Raw genomic sequence first — 6,311 nt, 5'->3', positions numbered from 1 at the left:
GTGCGGGCCTGCTCCCTGTCTGTGAGGGGTGAAGTATCCTTAAATCAATCTTTTCTTCTCTCCCCCGTGTTGCGCTTCTCTGCATTTACTTGGGTCTCTGGGTTGCCGGTGCGGCGTGCCCCTCACCTCTCCACCTCTCCATCCATCCACCCTCACCCTGTCCGGACCCCGACGGTCTCTTCCTCCCCCTTCTGTCTGTAGGAGATAATTCTTTCAGAGATTGGCAGTTAAGAAGCTTGTGTTCTGGTCTCAGTAGCACTTTGGCCTAGCATTAGTGTAATTGATATTAGCGGTAAGTTCATAGAAACAACTAAGTTTTGTAAACTTGATTGTCCACAGGATTCCTTTTCACAAACCTTCCACATACCATCTTTGACACACTCGTACCATTTTCTGACATGCACGAACCGTCTATCTGGTGCCCGGGAATAATACCAAAAATTGCAAAGGAGAAGGAAGTTTGCAAAGGAGAAGGAAGCAAACAAAGTTTATGATCCACCTTCCACAGACAGAAAGGGGCCGGCACTAGATAGGCGAGTGTGGCCTTGAAGGCTGAGAGGCTGGGTATACTTTTTTTTTTTTACTTTAAGTCTCACTCTGTCACCCAGGCTGGAGGGCAGCGGCACGCTCACAGCCACCGCAGCCTCGATAGGCTGGGCTCAGGTGATTCTTACACTGCAGCCTTCCAAGTAGCTGGAACTACAGGCATGTGCCACCATGCTCAGCAATTTTTTAAAAATTTATTGTAGAGACGAGGTCTCACCATGTTGCCCAGGTTGGTCTCAAATCTGCCGGCTCAAGTAATCCTCTTGCCTTCAACGCCCAAAGTGCTAGGATGACAGGTGTGAGCCACCACGCCCAGCCTTATGTTTTATTTTTAAAAGAAATAGTCAGCCAGACTCAGTGGCTCAGCCTGTAATCCCACGCCTTTGGGAGGCTGAGGTGAGTGGATTGCCTGAGCCCGCTGGTTCGAGACCCGCCTGGACAGGGAGACCTCATCTCTACAATAAATCAAAAAATCAGACGGGCATGGTAGCGCATGCCTGTAATTCCGGCTACTTGGAAGGCTGAGGCAGAAGGATCGCCGGAGTCCAGCAGGTCGGGGCTGCCGTGGCCGGGAGCGGCCACTGCACTCCAGTCTGGGCGACAGAATGAGACTCCAACTCAAAAAAAGAAAAAAGAAATAGTCTTCAGCATATCTGTTTCTCCTTGAAACTGGAGGAGAGGCTGCTGTCAAAGGAAGCCATTACACAGACAGTACTGGCTCAGCGCCCAAAGTCACCTAATTAGGAAGGGGCTTGTTGGCCTTCAGTTCACATTCATTAGAACGACCACTGAAGGGACTAAACATTTCAAAAGAGAAATTTAAAATATCTACTTGGTGAATTAAAAAGCAGCCATGTGTAATCTGAGCCTGCTCACAGGCACCGAAGAGCCTGTGACCTGCCGCACTGCTAAAAATGTGTCAGAGGCCAAGCACACATTTCTACCTGCTGGGTGTCATCCTATCGGCAAGAACACAGCAGACACTGGGCCAGGGGCTGCAGATGACAACAGGCTGAGGGCTAAACCGTGACCTTTCTCTTTCCCTTGCCAAATTCCTAAGCTACAATTCCAGCACAGTGGGCACATGTCCTCAGGACTTCTTGGGGACAGGTGTCATGGGCCTAAGGTCACTCACTTTGGGCTCAGAACAAGCCATCTTCGGTACCCGGCAGAATCCGGGATTTTTCGTCCGCAAGGGAGTCACAAGAAGGCACACCATCCCTCCTGCGGCTTCCAGTCCGATTCCCACTCCGGGCCGGGTTTCCAGCTGCCATCAGCAATCAGGAAGAGCCCGCAGCAGAGAAGAGGGTGCTGGGCCACAGGCAGAGCTCGGCTAGTCTGCACTGACCACTGGCGTCCCCTCCCCCTCTTCATCACTCTGGATCGTATTCCAAGGCCAACAAAAGGGTTGCCAGACAAAGGTCTCGGGAACAAATCTCAGCTCTGTAAAGTCGCCCGCTGGGCTGGCACCCACAGCATTTCTCGGAGTGCGTTCCAGTGAACGCCTGCACACCAAAGCCACACGAGAAGCTTATGAAGAATGCAGGTTCTTGGGCTCTGCTGACGTGGAATGCCTGGGGATGGGCCCCAGGAACCGGTGTTCTTTTCTCATCTTCAACAAGCTCACCACGTGCTCACGCATCCGAAATCCACCCGGTGGTCAATCGCAGACAGCTTCTATCCTCTGCCGGAGGTCACACAGCAGGGGGCCAGGTCCTGGGGGTCCCGTCTACAGGACTCGGGGCGCTGTGAGCGGCCCCGTCACGGCTCAGAACGGGAACAGAATTTCACCACCTGTCTGCCCGCCCAGCCAAACAACTGCAAGCACCCCACGGCCCCTTTAGGGTCCACGGGCCCATAATCCACCCCATGGAAGTGTAAAGAAAGGCACTCATGTTCCTTGGACGCTAAGCTCAAAAAGGAAGGGCCCACCGGGTTATGCTCAGAGGAAGCTGGACTTCCGCAATAGGAACAGGGGCAGCTTCAGGGATCGCGGGGAAGGAAAACCCTGGCATGTCCCTTTTGGGCTGCTGCCCTTGGGGGACTTGGCTTCAAAGCTCAGTCCCTCTGTCCCCTCCCAGAAGAGAGAAGCTAATGTAATCTGCGCCACGCGCTTGCACAGGTGGTGAGAGGGAGGTGCCCAGGTTCTGTGGCCAGCGCCTCGATAGGGCGGCGCTGCCAGGGCGGGCCGTGGCCCCGTTGCCATCGAGCACAAGTCCGCTCGCCTGTCATGGGAGATGAGGGTCGGTGGAAGGAAAGGGACTTTCATTTCCAAAAGCCGCCACCTTTGCAGCTTTGAAAGTTTGCACCTTGAAGTTTCTTACGTAGGGGGAGTTCCTGTACTTTGAGCTTAATGACAGACACTGAAGAACAGAGCCTTCGCCAAACACACCAAGTTTTCTCATTTGATAGAAAGCCCCAAAGGGGTCAGTCCTAGGTAGACGCCACAGCTCCAGGATGCAGTCAAGGCCACTGCCCTTGATGTGTGATGCTCAGATCTGTAAGCCGGTGCTCCGTGTCCGGTCAAAGCCAGTCCCAAGACCAGGCCAGGGTGACCTATGGAAGAAGTGCGGAAGTCGCTTTGCAAAGGGGCATGCCCACGAGGATTTGTGACAGTGGCTTAAGAATCACCCCAGAGAGGGATGTGAAACTTGAAGCATCTACTTTTCTCTTGAGGATGGTAGCAGAAACAAGGGGTTGTAGCCCACAGTTCTGGAAATGGATTCCTAACCTCTTTCAGCTTCTTAAATGTATCAGCAGCTACAAAGTGCCTTAGCACGCGCTAACTTCTTTCTTCTCTAGTCTAGCTTCTGAAGTGCTAACCATCAACATTTTTTCCTTCTATGCCTTGTTAGACAACACAACTCTGCTTTATTTCCAGTGTGTTTTGCAGTGTGACACTGAGTCTCTTCCCGCTCTTTGAGGCAGCACGCTGTGAACACTAACCCACTTTCTTCTCGAATCCAGTGCTGCTTTTTTTTTTGAGTTGGAGTCTCACTCTGTCGCCCAGACTGGAGTGCAGTGGCTGCTCCCGGCCACCGCAGCCTCGACCTGCTGGGCTCCGGTGATCCTTCCGCCTCAGCCTTCCGAGTAGCTGGAACTACAGGCGCGCGCTACCACACCCGGCTAATTTTTTAGTTTATGGTAGAGATGCGGTCTCACCAAGTTGCCCTGGCGGGTCTCGAACCCGTGGGCTCAGGCCATCCACTCACCTCAGCCTCCCAAGGCACGGGATTACAGGCTGAGCCACCGAGCCCAGCCAGTGCTGCTTTTGAGATTGCCATCGTCAGCTCATTCCTGTTGCTTTGGAGGGGAACCTCAACTTCTCCCTGGAAGCTGCTGGAACTTTCCTTTGTCTCTGATCTCCTTAATTTGCACTATAGTCTTTCTACGGTTATGTATGTTTCACCTATACTGTTCAGCCCTTTCAATCGGAAGTCTTTTATCTTTCTTTAAAATTAGGAAATTCAGCTATATTTGTACAAGTTATTTCCTCCCCTCCATCTTTTCTCTCCCTTTGGGACCTGGTTTAATGACAGTTGTCACTGCTACTTCTAGCCTCCGTATCTTTTTTTTTTGTTTTCTGTCTCTTTATCCCTTTCTGATGCTTTCTGGGGCTGCTACTCAATACCACCTTCTAGTTCACTCATTTGTTCTTCATTTGTATTTACTGTGCATTCCATTTACCTACTGAACATTTTATTTTCAACAATTTGAAAATATTCTTGAAAATAACTTTTGAAAATATTGGAAACTAAAGAGTTCTCAATATTTCCAAGTGACTTTTTCTTAAGACTGTAGTTACTAAAATCTTTTCATCTTTTATGTTTACAATTTATATTCACAGTTCTAAAGCAATTCTTTAAAAATGTAAGAAACAAAAACTTTTGCAGCATTTGATGAAATACATCTATTTATGATAAAAATTTAGCACACCAGGAATGAAAGAGTACATCCTTAAAGTGGGAAGGGGCGTCTATAGTCACACGGCTGTGGCCAACGACATCCTACTGGTCAAATGTGTCTTAGAGTTCCAGAGGTCAGAAGCCCAAAACAGGTCTGACCAGGCCAAAATCAAGGTGTCAGTAGGACTGAGTTCTGTCTGGGGACTTAGGGAAGAACGTGTTCCTTTTTCCATTTTCCAGGGGCCACCCGCATGCCTTGCCACATGGGCACTCTTACTTCTGCTTTCAAAGTCAGCTTCTTCTCTGACCCTTCTGTCTCCTTCCTCTAAGGACCCCTGTGGTATCACTGGCCCACCTCAGTAATCCAGGATAACCTCCTCATCTCAAGATCCTTAATTTAATTGCACCTGCAGAAACTTTTTTGCTGTGTTAGGTAACATAGAGGGTGCCAAAAAATATGTACACATTTCAAGAAGGGAAAACACTGTATTAAAATTGTAGTACTAGGCTATTGCTTTGCTAAACTCTGGTGTGTCCACGTGGCTTTTTGAGCTACGGCTGTCATGTTTCCTAAGCTTTGGACCCCTCCTCTACCTTAGGGAGGGGAATCTCCCCCTCTCTAATTTACTTTCTCCATAAACTGTATTTGCAGACTAAAAAAAAACCCATGTAACATTCAATATGATGATTACAAGTCATGTTTGACTTCTGCAATTACTTGAGATGCTCAAAGCGGTTAGCATCAGTGTCCAGACGCTTCTGACTATGGTGAGCATTACGTCAAGTGTTTATACATTTCCTCAGCAGCCCAGTATTCAGATTCCAGGGATGAGCTCACGAACATTGCGGTGGTGCGAATGTGTCCTCTACATTTCGTGTGTTGCAAACTTAATCCCCAAATTCAAGTGTTGATGACTTTTGGAGGTAGGGCCTTTGGGAGGTCATCGGATTAGGTAAGGTCATCAGGGTGCTGGCTTTTAAGAAGAGGAAGAGAGACCTTTTCTCCTCCCCTATGGATTTTTTCTTTTCACCCGAGCCCAGCAAGTCAAGGCTGTGGTGACCGCCATGTTTTCAGGCAACGAGCAGGCCCCCAACAGGGGCAGACCCTCGACCTGGGACTTCCAGCCTCCAGAGCTAAACTTCTGTTCTTTGTCGATGACCTGGCCTCTGGTCCTCCTTGTACCAGCAGGAGACGAGCCAGGGCGGGCCTCTGGGGGCCGTCTTTCGCGCCCAGCCTCCTCGATTCACACCCACCACCTTCCTTCCTTCCCTGGTCTCTGCACTCAGCGTCACCTGCCCAGCATGTCTCTGCATGCCACGCCTCTTCACGCCTTCCCCGATGCTGGCCCGTGGCTGGAAGGCAGCTGGCCTCCGGGTCTTCTGCCTGCGAACCCGGGAGTGTGGTCAGGAGGCCGGACCCTGCTGGGCGCAGGGGCTCGGGCTGCAGCCCCAGCACTCCGGGCGACCGAGGCGGGGGGGCCCGCTTGAGCCCGAGTTTGAGGCCGTGGCGAGGCCTGCGCGTGCCGCGGCGCTCCAGCCCGGCGGGACTCCAATCCCGACGAGGGCAGGGGCCTCGCTTTGAGGTCAGACCGCTCGGGCTCAAGTGTGAGTCTGCCACCTACTTGCTGCCTGGATGCGGGGCTGAACGCCGGGTCATAAAAACGCAGGGACTAGGCGAGCCAGGAACCGCACGCCAAGAAAGCGGCCGCCAGCCCGGACCGTGAAGCGTTCCAGACACCAATGGCCGCCCCGGTCAGCCGGTCTTCAAAGGTGACGGGGAGGGTGGGGAGATGACCAGTCGGCCCGGCGGGAGCGATGCAGCCCAGCGCCGTAACCGGCACCGGCGGGCCCGGCGGGGAC

Source organism: Carlito syrichta, unplaced genomic scaffold (assembly GCF_000164805.1).
Source record: "Carlito syrichta isolate Samal-C Ts95f unplaced genomic scaffold, Tarsius_syrichta-2.0.1 Scaffold131524, whole genome shotgun sequence".
Taxonomy (NCBI): domain Eukaryota; kingdom Metazoa; phylum Chordata; class Mammalia; order Primates; family Tarsiidae; genus Carlito; species Carlito syrichta.
Note: the sequence above shows the minus strand (reverse complement) of the source record.